The sequence below is a fragment of the Canis lupus genome, chromosome 7 (genome assembly GCF_003254725.2).
Source record: "Canis lupus dingo isolate Sandy chromosome 7, ASM325472v2, whole genome shotgun sequence".
NCBI lineage: Eukaryota > Metazoa > Chordata > Mammalia > Carnivora > Canidae > Canis > Canis lupus.
In genome coordinates this window covers 14,437,839-14,454,398 of record NC_064249.1, presented here as the reverse complement: position 1 = coordinate 14,454,398, position 16,560 = coordinate 14,437,839, and positions in this window count along the sequence as shown.

The following is a 16,560-nucleotide window of genomic DNA, read 5'->3' as shown; positions in this document are numbered from 1 at the left end:
CGGAGGGGGCAGCGGGGCAGGACGCGGGCGCGGGGCGGCGGGAGGCGGCTCTCCAGCGGGCGGCGGCGGTCCCGGCTCGGGCAGCGCGCGCGGGTCGGCGAGGGAGCGGCGGGAGGCGCGGGGACGGCGCCGGCGGGCGCGCGCACTCCGGGGCTGCGGGCGGGGCCGGGGGAGTAAACAGCTCCGGGGCGAGACGCGCGCGTCCGGGTTCCTGCGGGAAGTTCCGCGACCTCGGACCACCCCCCCCACCCACCCCGGGCGATTGCAGTGCAGGTCCCTCCCCGAGGTCCTGCTCGGGCGCCTCACCCAGGCTCGGGGCTCCGGGGTCTCAGCCGCTGGCCTCGCCGTCGGGCATGGGGGAACAGTGATGCGAGAGAGCATGATTATACGAAGAAGAAACAGAAGCGAATTGGGGGAATTGTTGCCCGGCTCCTTTTAAGGAGTCAGGGAGAGAAGGAAGTGGGGGGGGGGGGGACCAGTCCCTGAGCTAGATGCTGCCCAAGGACAGGGGGCCCCAGCTGCGGTGGGGAGTCTCTCTGCTGCCTCTGGAGGGACCAAGAGGTTCTCTGTGGGTGCTGCCAGGGGCCAGGTGTGGCCTCTAAGGGAGACCCTGTTCCCTGCAGGGGCAGTTAAGGAACACACAAATTAAACAGCCCTAAAAACCAAGTCGAACTGTCCCTCTGGAAGGCTCTCTCAGAGGGCTCCCTCCTCCACCACTTCTCTGGATCTTTGCATATCCTTCCCCAAGAACAGCAGAAATACCTCCCAGAGCCATTGCTGGTGAAACCTTGAGCTTCACCAGCTCATCTCTCCAGTCCAAGTAGGTCCCCAGAGGGGCTTTGCCAGCAGATGCCCGCCCTCCACCAAAAGCTCAAATCAGGGCACAGAAATGCCCCAGAATGAGAGGAGGAGGCAGCAGTAGGATTGAGGAAGAAGCAGGGGAGGAAGAGAAAGAGGATGGTTCCCCTCCCCCCCTCACCGCTCTTGTTCTTTAGGCTTGGCCTTGGCCAGATGGGGCATGTCCTCTGAAGCTTGGTTTGAGAGTTGCCCAAGTCCAATAAGGGCCCACAGCCATTGCCACTTAACTAGGAGCTTCCCGTGGCCCAGAGCAGGGATTCTATTTAGCCAACTTTGCACCCGTTACACCCCCGCCAAGGGCCTGGCGCATCTTAGAAGACTACATTGAAGGGAACTACATAGCCACAAGGAAAATGACCCCTGTCTCTCTGCTCTGGGTTTAGGGTAGGGGAAGGAAGGGAAGACCAAGGGCTGGGCCACCTCCCTGGCTAGTTCTCACTCCTCACCCCTTCTGAAGGTCTGTTTGAGAGGGTCATCCTATGAGGATCCAGGACTTTTGACCCCAGGCTCAGATAAGCCCTGAAAATTGTCACCAACACTGAAAAAGAAGTGAGTCTGGTCTCTACAAACTAGACTTTTAGAAAGCCAGGAATTTAGCCCTGATGTTAAAAACTGCTCATGTTGGGCATTAGGGAGAAAAAAAACAAAATCAGGGCAATGTATCAGTTGTTCCGAGGCTGATAAATTCTGGAAAAGTCTTACACATCTAGTTTCCCCCCCATTAAGAATTTTATTTTGGGGGTACCTGCATGGCTCAATAGGTTAAGCTTCTGACTCGATTTTGGCTCAGGTCGTGATCTCAGGTTTGTGAGATTGAGCCCCACCTCAGGCTCTACACTCATTGGGAAGTCTGCTTGAGATTCTCTCCCCGTCCCTCTCCCTCTGCCCCTCCCTGCATGTGTGTTCTCTCGCTCTCTCAAATAGATAAATATTTTAAAACAAACCAAAAAAAAAAAGAAGCAACAACAACAAAAATATTATTTTCTTTTTCAGTTCAATCATCAGAGTAGAGTGGGAGCCCTTCTTGTGGAGGAGGTCTTGGGCCCTGCACAAAGGGAGGTCAGAATCCTAGGGCCTGTGGAATCAGCAGTTCCCCTCTCCAGGGAGAAAAAACACAAGTGGAGGGGAAGAGAGAGAGATTGTCCCAGTCTAGGAAATTAACCTCAGAATCTATTGAACCCATTAGAGGGAAGGAGAATGACTCCATTAACTCCAAATGTACTCTTCATGCCCCCCCGCCCTACCCCAGCAGATGCATATAGAGAAGGCAGGTACTAGTCACTGAGACCCTTCTTCCATTAGTCCATAAGCAGGAGCATTGACACTACAATGTTTGGGTCTCTTTTTGTAATGAAAAAGTTTAAAAAGCTAGGATACCAGAAGGCTGATGGTTTTCCTGGCTTGAAATCTCCTTAAGAGAAGAGCATCCATATTTACCGCCCCCCCTCCATCATCAAAACAAACAACAATTGTTCCCACAAACAAGATTCTCCTCGATGGCCCATTCATACTACTAGGATAAGGCCACGTCCACCAACTGGATAGTTCCATGACAGATTTCCTTAACCTATCCAAGGAGGCATCACAAACCCAGATGCTCAAGTATGACCCTTTGGATACACCTGCCATTTTATTTTGTGCCTCTCTGGCTACAAGTAACAACTAATTAGAACAATATGGTGTCATTTCAAACATAACAAAAATACTGGCTTTGGTTCTTATCCCATTAGAATGAGTTGTGGCTGTTGCCCGGCGCCTTTTGCTCTAGTCAGAGCAGGTGGGGGAAGTAGTCTGGGATGCAGGGATTCAGTTCTGCACACAACGCCTGTCTCCCCTGTCTCTGTCTGACTCCTCACCCCGGCAGATGCACCTTCTTCCCACTCCCAAGCCTCTGTGATGGCCAGCAGGGGGTAAGAGTTCGGTGCTCAAGACACACACTGTCCTCTCTCTGAGGCAGACCAGCAAGAGAGCACTCTAGTCCGGGCACAAACCTATGCCCCATACTGCGCCCCCTAATGGTACTTCACATAGGGGCCTTGGCTTCAAAGACAAGACCCTGGTTTAATAATTCAGCCTGCTTGAATGCCATTTAGTAGCCATGGCAACCAGTTCCCTGACATCTAGTTTGTAGGCAGGATGTGGTTGGAAGGAAAAAGAGGGAGAGAAAGAGGAAGAAGGAAAAGGAAAAAGGAAAAGAAAGAAACCCAGCTCAGATCTCATCTAAACTTTCCCTGCATTCACCCAGGTAATCCTGACAGTGCGACACCAGTGAATATGGTGTCTCCATGCCACTCCCTAGGTCTCTCAGCTGCATCTCTGACTTCCCTATCTCCCCATCTCATCCTGCTCTAGCTCTTCCTCTCTCAAACCTACTAGAAGCTGATTCTAGTTTCCTGACTTGGCATTCAGACTCTGGCAAATGACTTTCTTTGCCTCAGTTTCCCTATCTGTAAATTGACGGGCTCGTGGACAATCACCATGGTTCTTTCCAGTTCTTACAATCCATGGGTCTCTGAGCCTCCCTCTGCCTCTGTCATCTGTCCACCTCTCAGCATTTCCTATCTGTCCACCTGACTCTGTTTCTCCATCTCTTTGCCTCTTTGTTTCCTATGCCTCTTTCTCTCTTTCCCTGTCCGCCCCCTCATCCTATTTTTCTCTCTTGTGGATACTATTTGCCATGAGGTTTCACTTGTGAAGCAGCTATTTTTTTTTGATAAATATTTCCCTCCATCTTGCTTGAAACAGTACCATCACTTCCCCCGTTACCGAGCTAACTTCCCGCCATCCTTAGGTTGCAAATCAGACATCATTTCTCTAAGAAGCCTCCCTGCCCCACCTTTCTGTGCTCTGGGTTAATCCCTGTTGTACCCTGTCTCACTTCTGAGGGGAAGGTTGCTACCTCTACACAGGTGAGCTTGCTAAGAGTCAAAATAGTGCCTCCTTCATTGCTGTATCCCCAGTGGCTGCTACTTGGAAGGCATTTAACAAGTACTGGTTGGATGACAGGACAAAAAAACTCAAACCACAGGTTTCTGAATCACTGAGATTCAGAGTGAGGCTCAACACGCCCCTAAAAGGGCATGAGGTAGGGATGCCAGAGGGGGAGCCCATTCAAGTCCCAGCCTTCCCTGTACTACATGCATGGGGTGAAGGAGACTTTCTTCCCCAACTGTTCCGGTAAGGTGGTGAGTCAAAAGCAATGGCTCTTTATGTCATTTTGGTGAAGATGATCCCTTATGGAAATAGCTCCTGGAGGCACTGAAATGGGCCCCAGCAGGAGTGGGGAAAGTGAACAACACCAAATGGGTGGGTCCCTTTGGCCCATCTCTGAGGGTGCCGTGTGCCACCGTTTGGGCCAACTCAACTATTAACTCAGCCCATGCAGGAATAGAAGATCCCTCCAAGGTATCAGAGATTTGGTCAACTGCCTGACATCCAATATCTTGCAGCCTTTTCATCTGACTCCTTCTGGGAGTAGGACTATGAAGAAAGCAGACGGAGGCTGAGATGGTGCTGCCAGAGGCACATGGGCCACGGGCTGAAGAGTTAGGGAGGAGATGGGCAGCATTTCAGGACCCTGCTGGGAGATGCCAGCATGGATTTCTGTCATCCAGGAAGTAGCTATTTTCAAAGGAGAAAAGAAAACATTCTTTTGATTGCCATTTCTTGGTGGACAAACAAGACCTCTCCATTTGGGAACCCTTCGCTGTCAATGTGAATGAAAGGCAAGAATTCGAAAGACAAAGGTTTCTTCTCAGTGCCCCTAATGAATGATCTTTTGGTCAAACATAACGTAAAGAAGGGACAGAGCTGATAAACACATGGATATGCAAGCTCTCTTGTGTCCCCAGAGCTCCGTTAAGTTGAGACAGCCTCAAGCATGGGGCCAGTTTTTGCACAGTAGGCCGTCCTCATTCACAACTCAGAAACCCAGGCATGCCTTTCTGAAGCCCCAGCCTTCATATTGCTTTTCCCCCAAATAATCCTTAATCCAGATGGAGCTGCCTTACCCTCAGAGATCTGCCAAGTGACACACAAATTTCTTGATATCATGCACATACTGAATGACACATTTCATTAGCGAACTTCCATGAGTTATCCTCACCACCCCCTCCCCAAGTGTCACATTCTCATACTCCTCTTGCCATAAGCAGGCTAGCCCAAGCCTCAGAAAAAGGGAAAGGTTTAGGAAGAAAGTTAGAAGAGAATAAAGACCAGCACATACCCTGAAAAAAAAAAAAAAAAAGACACCGTTTCCCAAACCTGAATTTGCATCCACACTAGATTGTTTGAGCAGCCCAATATGGATCCACGCTGTTTTCCCATTCTGGGGGAATAATTCGTCCCAGCTGGTGAAAAATCCACCTCCTGTATACTTTTGTGCAATGGAAACTGATATGAGAAAAATAAGTTAAAAACCTTCCTGGATGCCCAAATCATGCCGCTACAGCACCCTCCACTGAGTTGAAAATGCACATCCTGTAGGCTGCTCCAAGTGTACCACCCAAACATTAGGAAAAACCTACGCTCTTCCACCACCCCTGAAAGCAGAACCGGAAAGCATGCAGCAGCAAACGCCCATGCTAATTCCATTGGATACACACACACACAAACTGTCAAGGCATCACACAAACACACCCCACATACAGAGTAAGTAAAACATAAGAACATGCATACAGAGTTATAGTCCCGGGGCATGCGTGTGTGTATGTGAGTGTGTGTGTTTGTGTGTGTGTTCTGCTTGGAGACTGGTGATGCTTTGGATTATGAGGTTTCCATGGTTACCTTCTGTGGAGGGAACTGGGGTAATTGAACTCTTGGGGTTCACCATTCAACAGATGCAGCTTGCTCACTCCTGCATGCTCACTCGCTCACTGGCTTGCTCTGTCTGCATTCTAGCACCATTGAAAACTGTGACTTTCAACATACAGGTGACCCTTAAAAAGTCTCAAAGTAGCATCTAGGGACAGCCAAGGTCACAAACACCCACCCTTTCTTCTCTATATAGGAAAGACAACCACTCCAGAATGGGTGAGAAAAGCCATGTCTACTAATTCGTAATAAACTCTAAGAGAACAAAATCTAAGGACCCAGGCCAGCATTAACCACAGGAATAGGGGCAGGGCTCCAACACAGATATTTTCTCTTCATGACCCTTTCCAAGAGGCCCCTATAAAATGGTTATCTTATATCAATTTGGGGCAAAATAATTTCTCAGGATAATGTTAGCCTCAGACATGGTCCTTTCTATCTATCTATCTATCTATCTATCTGGAACTGTCCAAATTGAATTGTCAAATAAAATACTTCAACACACTTCACATGCTAATATCTCATTTCCTCGATGAACCTAACAAGACAAACAGAACCAGGAACCTACTGGGAAGTAATTGCCAGACTCTTCTTCAGACTTTGATGACTTAAAGGAGTAAAGAAAAAAAACATAATTTAATTTAATCAATGGAGTAATACAATAAGGCTCAATCATGGACAAGAAGAGGGAAACTCATTTGGTGGCATAAATGGGAACCTAAATTCCTGTCTCAGTTCAGCCATTTAGCCAGCCTGGAGGCCACGAGCAATGCTCTTAACTTCCCTCAGCTTCAGCATCTTATGTTACTATGATTTCTGGTTTTAAAGTTCCTTAATGGGGACACCTGGGTGGCTTAGCAGTTGAATGTCTGCCTTTGGCTCAGGGTGTGATCCCAGGGTCCTGTGATCGAGTCCCACATTGGGCTCACTGTGGGGAGCCTGCTTCTCCCTCTGCCTATGTCTCTGCCTCTCTGTGTCTCTCAGAAATAAATAAATAAAATATTTAAATAGATGAAGGTTACATATGGGAGAAACCCTTTGGCCTGATAATTCAACATGTGATATAGGGCAGAAAGGACCCAACTCAAGTGCTAAGGGGGCACCTAAATGGTAAGTAAAGAGAGAAAAGAATACTTCTCCAAATGTCTATACTCTTTTGTCTCCTCCATCTCTGCCCTCAATTTCCTCCTCCAACCCAGAATGGGTATTATCTACGAATCAGTGGGATAAGAGGAAAATTAAATGTGCATGAACATAGTATGCTTTCAATTTGAATCTAACTACTTTCAAAGCAGGACATGAAACTGGACATACTCATGGAGAAAAGAACAGTGTAGATAATTAACCAACTGGAAAGAGAAGACCTGGGAGGCAAACAGCAGAGGTGGGACCATTCTCCCACACAGAAGGGAAGAGCAATTTAATCATTATGGGTTTTGATGGGACCCACATTTTCCATCCCCGTGTTACGGGCTGAATGTGTCCCCCCACCAAAAAAAATTCACATGTTGAAGTCATAACCCATAGTACTTCAGAATATTGGCTATATTTGGAGATGACTGTATTTTGACCCTTAATGAGATCATTAAGGTTCACATGGACCCTAATATCATACATCTGGTATCCTTATACTTATAAAAAGACACTAGGACAGACACACACAGAGGGAAGACCACATGAAGACAAAGGGGGAAGATGGCCCTCTACAAGTCCTCTACAAGGAAACAGGCCTCAGAAGAAACCAACCCTGCCAACACCTTGATCTTAGACTTCCAGCCTCCAGAACTGTGAGAAAATAAATTTCTGTTTTTTAAGCCACCCAGTCTATAGTATTTTCTTATAGCAGCCTGAGCAAACTCACACAAACTGAGACCAAACAGTAGCAGGTACACTGAAATGAGACAGTGAGGAATGGTTTCCAAACAGCAGTCCAGAGGATAGGTGCTGGAGTCACACCACTTAGGGTTCTCTGCCCACGCAATGCTCACTAACCAAATAACACATAAGCTTCCTATGCCTCTGTTTCCTCATCTACATAACTGGATAATAACAACACCTTTCTTATAGGGAGATTGTGAAGATTCTGGGAAATATTGCCTGTCAAGTACTTAGAACGGTGCCTGGAACATAGAAAATACTCAACAAATAGTATCACAAAGACCGCCAAGCATTTCCTTTAATTGAAGTTTTTTGGGGTTTTTTTTTTTGTTTGTTTGTTTTTCAGGAAAGTGGAATTGAGTCAGCTATGTAGGTTATTCCTGCCTGAAGACAAAGATATGGATGAGATATCTTATCAGGCACCCTCCTAGCTATGAAATCACACAGAAGTCTGAGAACCAACTTGCTACTTTTCTGGAAAGGCTGCAGATTTTAATCCTTAAATCCCACACATATAGATTACTTTAGAAAGATTCAATAAGCCAGAAGTAGCCATAAGTTTTCAAAACATCACAGTCTGTGAACTATTCCCCACAGAAGCTCTCAATCCTCCCCTATAGCCCACTTGAGACCTCTCTGGTTTTCATTTTCCATCCCTGTGAACTCATTATTCCTGACAGATCCCTTGAGATCTCTCCACTCCAAGGACAACTGATGTGATTTATTCTCCACTCTGTTCCTGTGGGATGTTTAGAATTGGGGAGAGGGAGGTAGAAGAGTGTATGGTGGGCAGGACTGGAGATTTAACCTAATGACAACAGAATAACACAGGCAGGTTTATTTCCATGGATCAAGTGTGAATGGTGGTTATAGGGTCCTGGAAATAGCAGGTGGTACTCCTAGCAGCCTCCGCCTGAACCTCACAGACACTCTGACAATAACTCACCAAATGTCCCCTCTCTTTTCATCACCTGGACCACAGGCCACCCAGTTAATTGTCCACTTTGAGGACTTGAATTTAGTTGCTGCTGGTCCTCTTCTCCAATCTCTGTAGCCTCTGTTGCCTTTAGGAAACATGGCAGGAAATGCAGACCTACAGTCCTTGGGACTCTGGTAATACCCAGATTTCCATGGTCCATATCCAACTAAGGAAGAGTCCAAAGCCAAAGAGGCAATATTCAGTTTCACATCTCCAGGGAATGTGGAAAATGGCACAATGTTCATTCAGAGAACCCAGCAGTACCCAAGTTATCAAGGCCCAGGATCCTTGAGCAAAGAGCAAATGAGTCATCAGTGGGAAAGTTAAAGTTAAAAATGTTCTTTTCCCAGGCCCAGAGTGTACATTTCCCTGGAGCCTATCTGACAGCAGGTACAGCTAACCAGACAATGCACTGCTTCCCTGGCATGTGCCAACCATGTCTTTCCAGGTAGGCACTCTTAAAATGTTACATGCTAAGAGGGAAGTCTAGAATCTATGGCTTTCCAGGTCCATGGAGATGCAAGGCAGGAGAGAGAGGGAGAAAAGAGAAGAAAATAAAGGCATAAAATCTTTGTACAAGGGAAGACCTCCTCACTTGTTAACACAAGACAAATAGCACCTTGCTTTTCTCACCACGTTGATATCAATGGCATTGACTTATTTTCAAAGGGCTTTTATGGGAAGGAAAAAGGAAAGCACAAATATTTTGACAAGTGAATCTATCCCCTTGTCCACTAGAAACTGGTAGTTCCTGAGACATGCAATTGCTCTTTTTTCCTAGAAAACGTATGAATAGCCCAATCATCATAATAGGAAGGTTTGAGCATCTTTCCATCAAATCTTCGCCTTGATGGACTTAACTACTCTAGTGTTTCATATAAGTGGAGTCATATAATATTTGCCCTCTATATCTGGCTTATTTCACTTGCTCCATTCATGCCCTCAAGGTTCATCCATCATGCCCTCAATGTTCATCCATTTGTAGCATGTATCAGAATTTTCTTCCTTTTTAAGACCAACATTCCAATGTACATATATCCCACATTTTGTTCCATTCATTGTATCCACATCTGGTAAAAGACATTTGGGTTGTTATGTCTTTTGGCTATTGTGAATGATGCTGCTATTAAAACTGATTTGAGTCTCTGCTTTTAATTCTTTTGGATGTATACCTAGGAGTGAAATTGCTGGATCAAATAGTAATTCTATGTATAACTTTTTGAAGACTCACAAACTGTTACCACATTCTCTTTTAAAAGGTTCTCCTCTGCCATCAGGGCAATACAAATCAAAACCACAATGAGATACCACCTCACAGAGAATGGTGAAAATTAACAAAACAGGAAACAACAAATATTGGAGAGGATGTGGAGAAAGAGGAACCCTCTTGCACTGTTCGTGGGAATGTGAACTGGTGCAGCCACTCTGGAAAACTGTGTGGAGGTTCCTCAAAGAGTTAAAAATAGAACTGCCCTACTACCCAGCAATTGCACTGTTGGGGATTTACCCCAAAGATGCAGTGAAACGCCGGGACACCTGCACCCCGATGTTTCTAGCAGCAATGTCCACAATAGCCAAACTGTGGAAGGAGCCTCGGTGTCCATCGAAAGATGAATGGATAGAGAGGATGTGGTCTATGGATACGATGGAATATTACTCAGCCATTAGAAATGACAAATACCCACCATTTGCTTTGACATGGATGGAACTGGAGGGTATTATGCTGAGTGAAGTAAGTCAGTTGGAGAAAGACAAACATTATATGATCTCATTCATTCAGGGAATATAAAAAATAGTGAAAGGGAATAAAGGGGAAAGGAGAGAAAAATGAGTGGGAAATATCAATGAGGGTGACAGAACATGAGAGACTCCTAACTCTGGGAAACAAACAAGGGGTGGTGGAAGGAAGGTGGGCGGGGAGATGGGGTGACTGGGTGATGGGCACTGAGGGGGGCACTTGACAGGATGAGCACTGGGTGTTATATGTTGGCAAATTGAACTCCAATTTAAAAAAATATACAAAAAATAAAAAGATCTGGGAAAACAATAAATAAATAAATAAATAAATAAATAAATAAATAAATAAATGGTTCTCATCTGCAGAAAAACTCTTTCCAAAAAAAAAAAAAAGAAACCCTTTCCAGGGACTTAACTAACATCATGTCTCCAAGGACACCAAATTGGGTCTGGGGCAAACTGCCTTAATGTCCTCAGTCCTTGGTCCCTCCCATATCCGCACCCTTTGAAATGTAGCTTGGTGGTCCCTCCCACAAGAAGGCAGGACACTCTTTCCCCCCTGGACAGTGACTCAGCCATGTGACTTGCTTTGGCCAATGAGATTCCAAAAGACACGATACAAGCAAGAGTTTAAAATGTTTTTGCATGTGAGGGTTGCCTCTGTGCTACCTTGGTGAAGAGATCGTGTCTTGCTTGGCCCGTTGGCCCCAACGGGAACAGGAGAGACAGGTGAGGCAGAGCTAGCCCAGCTACCGCAACCTGAAGCAAAGCCGGCTTAGCTAATCTGCTGCTCCCTGAGAAGAAACGATTCTGACTTGGGAGGTGGCTTATGAGAGAGTTATTGTGGCAATAGTTACCGGTACAAGTACAGGCCCATTTATTCCTTCTCCTAAATATAGGTGAGAGTGAACTTTCTGGAGACTTTGGGGTTTTTTTGTTTGTTTTAAAGATTTTATTTATTTATTCATGAGAGACAGGGAGAGAGAAAGTTAGAGACACAGGCAGAGGGAGAAGCAGGCTCCATGCAGGGAGCCCGACATGGGACTCGATCCTAAGTCTCCAGGATCACGCCCTGGACAGAAGGCGGCACTAAACCGCTGAGCCACCCAGGCTGCCCAGAGACTTTGTAATCAGTGTAAGAATCATGGGCTCCAAGATTTTTTAAAATATATCCTCATCTGAATGAAAAGCCAAGTATCTCTCTGACTTCCAGCTCTAGGATTGCTGGTCAGGCCCTCTTAGTCTGGTCTTTCTCTGACCTTGTCACTGGGCCTTGTTAGTACCCAACCCAGCCCATGAAGGAAATGCACAAAATAGAATGTTCTGAATGGAAAACATCAATTAAATCACTCTTTGGAAGGCTGTGTTTCTTTGCGGCTACTGTTCAACACATCTTCACAGATGGCAGAGGGTGGCTGGCTGCTGCCTAGGATGGACCCCGCAGGACAGTCATAGCGCAGCAGAGTCACCTCCATTTAGAATCTGAGCTCAGCTGGGCAGTTTCAGAAACTTGGTTTCAGGGTGAGGGGTGTCACATAAACCAAAGTTCCAGAGACTAAAATAACTGGAATGCCAGTTTATGAATTTATACAGGAGGTTGTCCTTTCTGGGGCCTGGAGAAATGTATACAAATTCTGTAGCCAGCATGCTCCTTCTGGATTTCAGTGTATTTGCAAGACCAAATTAGTCATCAGAGGCTGCTTGGTGAGCACAGAATCATAACAAAGGAAGGAGGACATTGTTGGTACATTTTATGCAGGCCATGGAATATCTTAATAAGTACCCTTATCCAAAAATAGAGTTTGATTCTAGGAACTAAATATCAGCATAATGTTGCCCATCTTGGGGCTACCTAATCAATATTATCTTGATTTTAAATGTTTTAAATTAATTTAAGAAATAAAATATAATACTTGAACATAAAGACACTTCTAGATAAGGCTAGGACAAATATCTTATCAGCTTTATCAAATTGTACCAATTCTACCTCTTAAATGTCTCTGGAATCCAAGTCCTGTGTCATGCCTGAGGCCAGGCCACTATCATCTTCCTAGACAACTCCACCAGCCTCTCTCTGATGTCCCTGCTGCCCTTTTGTCCCCTCTACTTCATTTTAGAACCACACTGCACCCTGCACCCTCAGACTAGTTGTTCTAAATCATACACTTGCTTAAAATCCTATAAGTTATGAATGGATGAAGAAAATGTGGTATACACATACAATGGAATATTATTCAACCTCAAAAAATAGAAATAAAGCATAATACTTTATATGGAAGTATCACATTACTATTGTTGTTGTTATAGTTATTTTTTATATGTTTATAATAATAAGCATGGGTAGTGCCGTGCAGGTAGAAGCATACTGAATAGTCCATAGAAACTTCGATTCTCATCACAGTTTTGCTGTCCAATTACTGTATGATGTTGGGAAACTGCGGAACTCTGGGTCTTGGTTTTCTCACATGTAATGTGGCTGAATTGAACCAGTTGAGCATCAAAAACAAGATGACTTAAGTCTATGGGCATAATGGACCACAGTGTTGGGATTTCAGAGGGGCGAGAAATCCGTGAGATTTATTCACAAGATGGATCGGGAGGAAAAGGACACAGAATAAAACAAAGCCAATAGCACTCCTGGCAAAACAATTTAAAGAGTATATTCTGTGGGGTCAAGAAACAAATTAATGAGTGCAGAATGTCCAAAAACTACTGTGACAAAAATAATAGTAATGTAACTATCATTGCTGATCTGGAGGCAGTCTGCTCAGAAAATTCTTTGGCCTTACCAAGCCTTTTGTTTTTTGTTTGTTTGTTTGTTTGTTTGTTTGTTTTCTTACCAAGACTTTTGGATTAAAAAAGTCAACTTGACAGTGTACAGGATGAGAATACAATGTACAGGATGAGAATAAAGTGCTGCTCTTTTTCAGTGTTATGTACTTACTTTATTGATGTTAAATTTTAATTTCAATTAAAGTGTCAGGATCATGGCCCAAGATTTAATTTTGTTAAATCCCTAAGCTGATCAAATAGCCATGTTTACTTCCTTGATAATTCTCATCTTGGCTTTAAGCCCCTTGACTTAAGTTGAAACCTTCAGATACACAGGTCCATTATTTACTTATTTATTTTAAAGCTTCACTCCTAATATCCTGCACTGCATACTCAGTATCCTGAACAGGTAAAATTTCCCTGTCCTTCCTGCTGCATTTTCAGTATGGTTTTAAGGCTACCTACTGTGAAATTTATTGACATTCTTTTCTGTCGCAAACCCAGAACTCTGAGCCATCAAAACTGGCTCTTGGTTTCAGGCTCAGTTCAATTCTACATTGATAACATATCCTATGCCAAGCACTGCAGAGGGATCAATTGGGGTTTTTTTTTTTCTGAATTTTTATTTTGTTTTAATTATTTTTATATTGGAGTTCACTTTGCCAACATATAGCATATCACCCAGTACTCATCCCATCAAGTGCCCCCCTCAGTGCCTGTCACCCAGTGGATCAATTGTTTAGGAAATGTGACCCAGCCCTCAAAATTATTGGACTGGAAGAAAAGATAGGACTTGTACATATGAAATTATTATAAAACAACACAAAGGCAATCTAGTTCACAGACACCCCTTTCTTTAAGAGACTTGAAAAGAATGAGATTAGAATTTTCTAATGACAATTAGAAGAGGCCTCATGGGAAAAAAAAAGTAGGACAGGAAAGAGACCATAACACATACCACAATGTCATAAGAAAAGCAGAAAATATATGCAAACCCAGTGACTGCATTTCTTAAGATTCAAGAAATGGAGCCCCATCCCTGATCCCCTTTTCCTGTACTTTTGTAGACACCATATTCCCGGATGGAGGCAAGGTTTTCCTCTCACTGTCAGACTGAGAGGCATCCTCACACATGGGAGAACTAAGGAGATATTATTCGTATGGGCTCCATACCTGCTCTGCAAACTGGGATGCTGGCCGAGCAGAGCTTGGAGCACAGGCCTGCAAGCTCAGAGGCAGGAGGAGTGACACCTGATACTGTCCCGATTCCATCTAGTTCCATGGCTCTCAAAGGCCACGGTGAGGCTCAGAACATAAGGAGTAGGAAATATTCCTACTCCTACAGAGATTTGTTAAATAGTAAATAACCTCAATCCTGAAAAGGCAGGCTTTGCCACAGATGGAATACAGAAATTACTGTTGAGCGACTCTTACAACCAAAAATAATCATCACTGGGCCTGCCCCAGGCTAGATTCCCTTTGGGCCTTTTCAAGTACTAAAAGAAGTGTTACTTCTGGTGTGGAGGAGTAAACATTTACCATACCAAATAACAGCTATAACCCCTGAGAAAAAGTACAACAAAAAATTCAGGGAGCTCTGAAGATTGAACAAAGGCAGGCCTCTTTAGAGATGAGTAAAAAATTGGAGTAAGTGACCGGTACGGAATGAGTTCCCTGCTTATTGTAGTTTTGGCCTGAGGGAAACCAAAGTTGCAGCAATGCTGGTGTGGGCTGGCTTAAATTCTGGTAACAGGTCCACCATCTTTCTGACCACAAGAACTGTACAAAGGAGCCAGGACAGCCAGGGCTGCCAGAAAGTAAGGGGGAACCCCAGAAAAGAGAGAGCAAGAGAAAGAGAATCTCAAATTCTATATATAAGCCCAGCCTAAGTTTCTATCTAACCCTTGGGCCATGTGTATGAGGAACAGACTGAAAGTAGGTTGTAGTATGGCTTATAGAGTTGGGGTAAGATCTGAACCACCACGCAACATAGGTATGATAGCTGGCTACCTAAGTCTAAACCGAGTTAATCATCTACTAAAACAAAACCTCAACACTCCTTGGAGAAATATAACAGAATGCAGAATTTCTGCAATATAACATTCACAATGTGCAGGGTACAATACCAAATTATTCATCAAAGGAATATTCAGGAAAATGGGAAAAAGGTAATCAACATATGCCAACCCTGAGATGATCCAGATGTTAGAATTCTCAAAAACTTCAAAGCAATAGGTATGTTGCTTACCTGAATATATGCTCAGGTAAGTAAAGTAAATACACTTGTAATGAATTAAAAGATACAAAGTCTCTACAATGAAATAGACATAATTGTGCATGTAGAAAAGTCCTCGGGAAACTATAAAACGCTTCCTAGAGTGAATAAATAAATTATAGCAAGTCTGCAGGTTGCAAGATCAATTTACAAAAATTAATTTTGATTTTATATACTCAGGACAAACAACTAAAAATGAAAATTTTTAAACATTCGGTGTATATTAATTGGTTAATCTAAGACTAACAGTTACAAAGGAGAGTATGTAAGATATATAAGGTAATATATTAGAGCTATATGTTTTGACAATTCCCATGCAGTTCAACCATTAAAAATCAGAGAGAATCTGGAAAGAATATGTGAAAAGTAAAATAAGCTTACTGGGAATTAACTGGAACTAAAAGAAAGCTACTTCAAAATAGATTCAGTGGAAGGAAAGGGAGGGGGAAGAAGAGATTATTAGCTAATTTCAATGTTGACCCCAATAGACATAAAAAGAAATTAAGAGACAAAAATCCCAAACCCAGCATCTTACAAATAAGGAAACACCAAAGACTTTTCTGAAAAGAATTCCTGAGATAACTATAACAAATAATAAGAAAAGTTAGTAAAGTAGCACTAAAATTATCATAAACCAAAAGACCCAGTTAGAAGGCTAATGAAAGAAAAAAAAAAACTCTTTCACTGTAGCAAAAATAAAATACCTATGCATACACCTACAGGAAATGCCCAAAATCTATATGAGGAAAACTATAAAACATTCAGAAAGAAACAAAAGTAGACTTACAAATGAAATGAGATACCATGTGTGGGGATAGGAAGACTCAGCACCCTAAAGATATCAGTTTTTTATAAGATATTTTGTAAGCACAATGCAATCTCAATAAAAAATGCCATCAGATAATTTTCTTTAGAATTAGACAATTTTATTATGATGTTCCTTTAGAAAAATAAACAAGCGAGAATCATCAGGAAAAAATCTTAAAATGAGGAAAAATGACTATGTGGGGGTGAGGGGACTAGTTCTGTCAAAATTTAACCCTACTATAAACCTCTATAATAAAATAGTTTGAGCCCTGAACAATGTATAAAATTGTTGAATCATTGTACTATACACCTGAAACTAATATAACACTGCATATTAATTAGAAAAAATAAATATACATGTATCACCAATTAGAATATATATATTTGCTATTGTTATAAGAACACTACATGAAATCTAGAAAATGACCCAGATATGGTAATA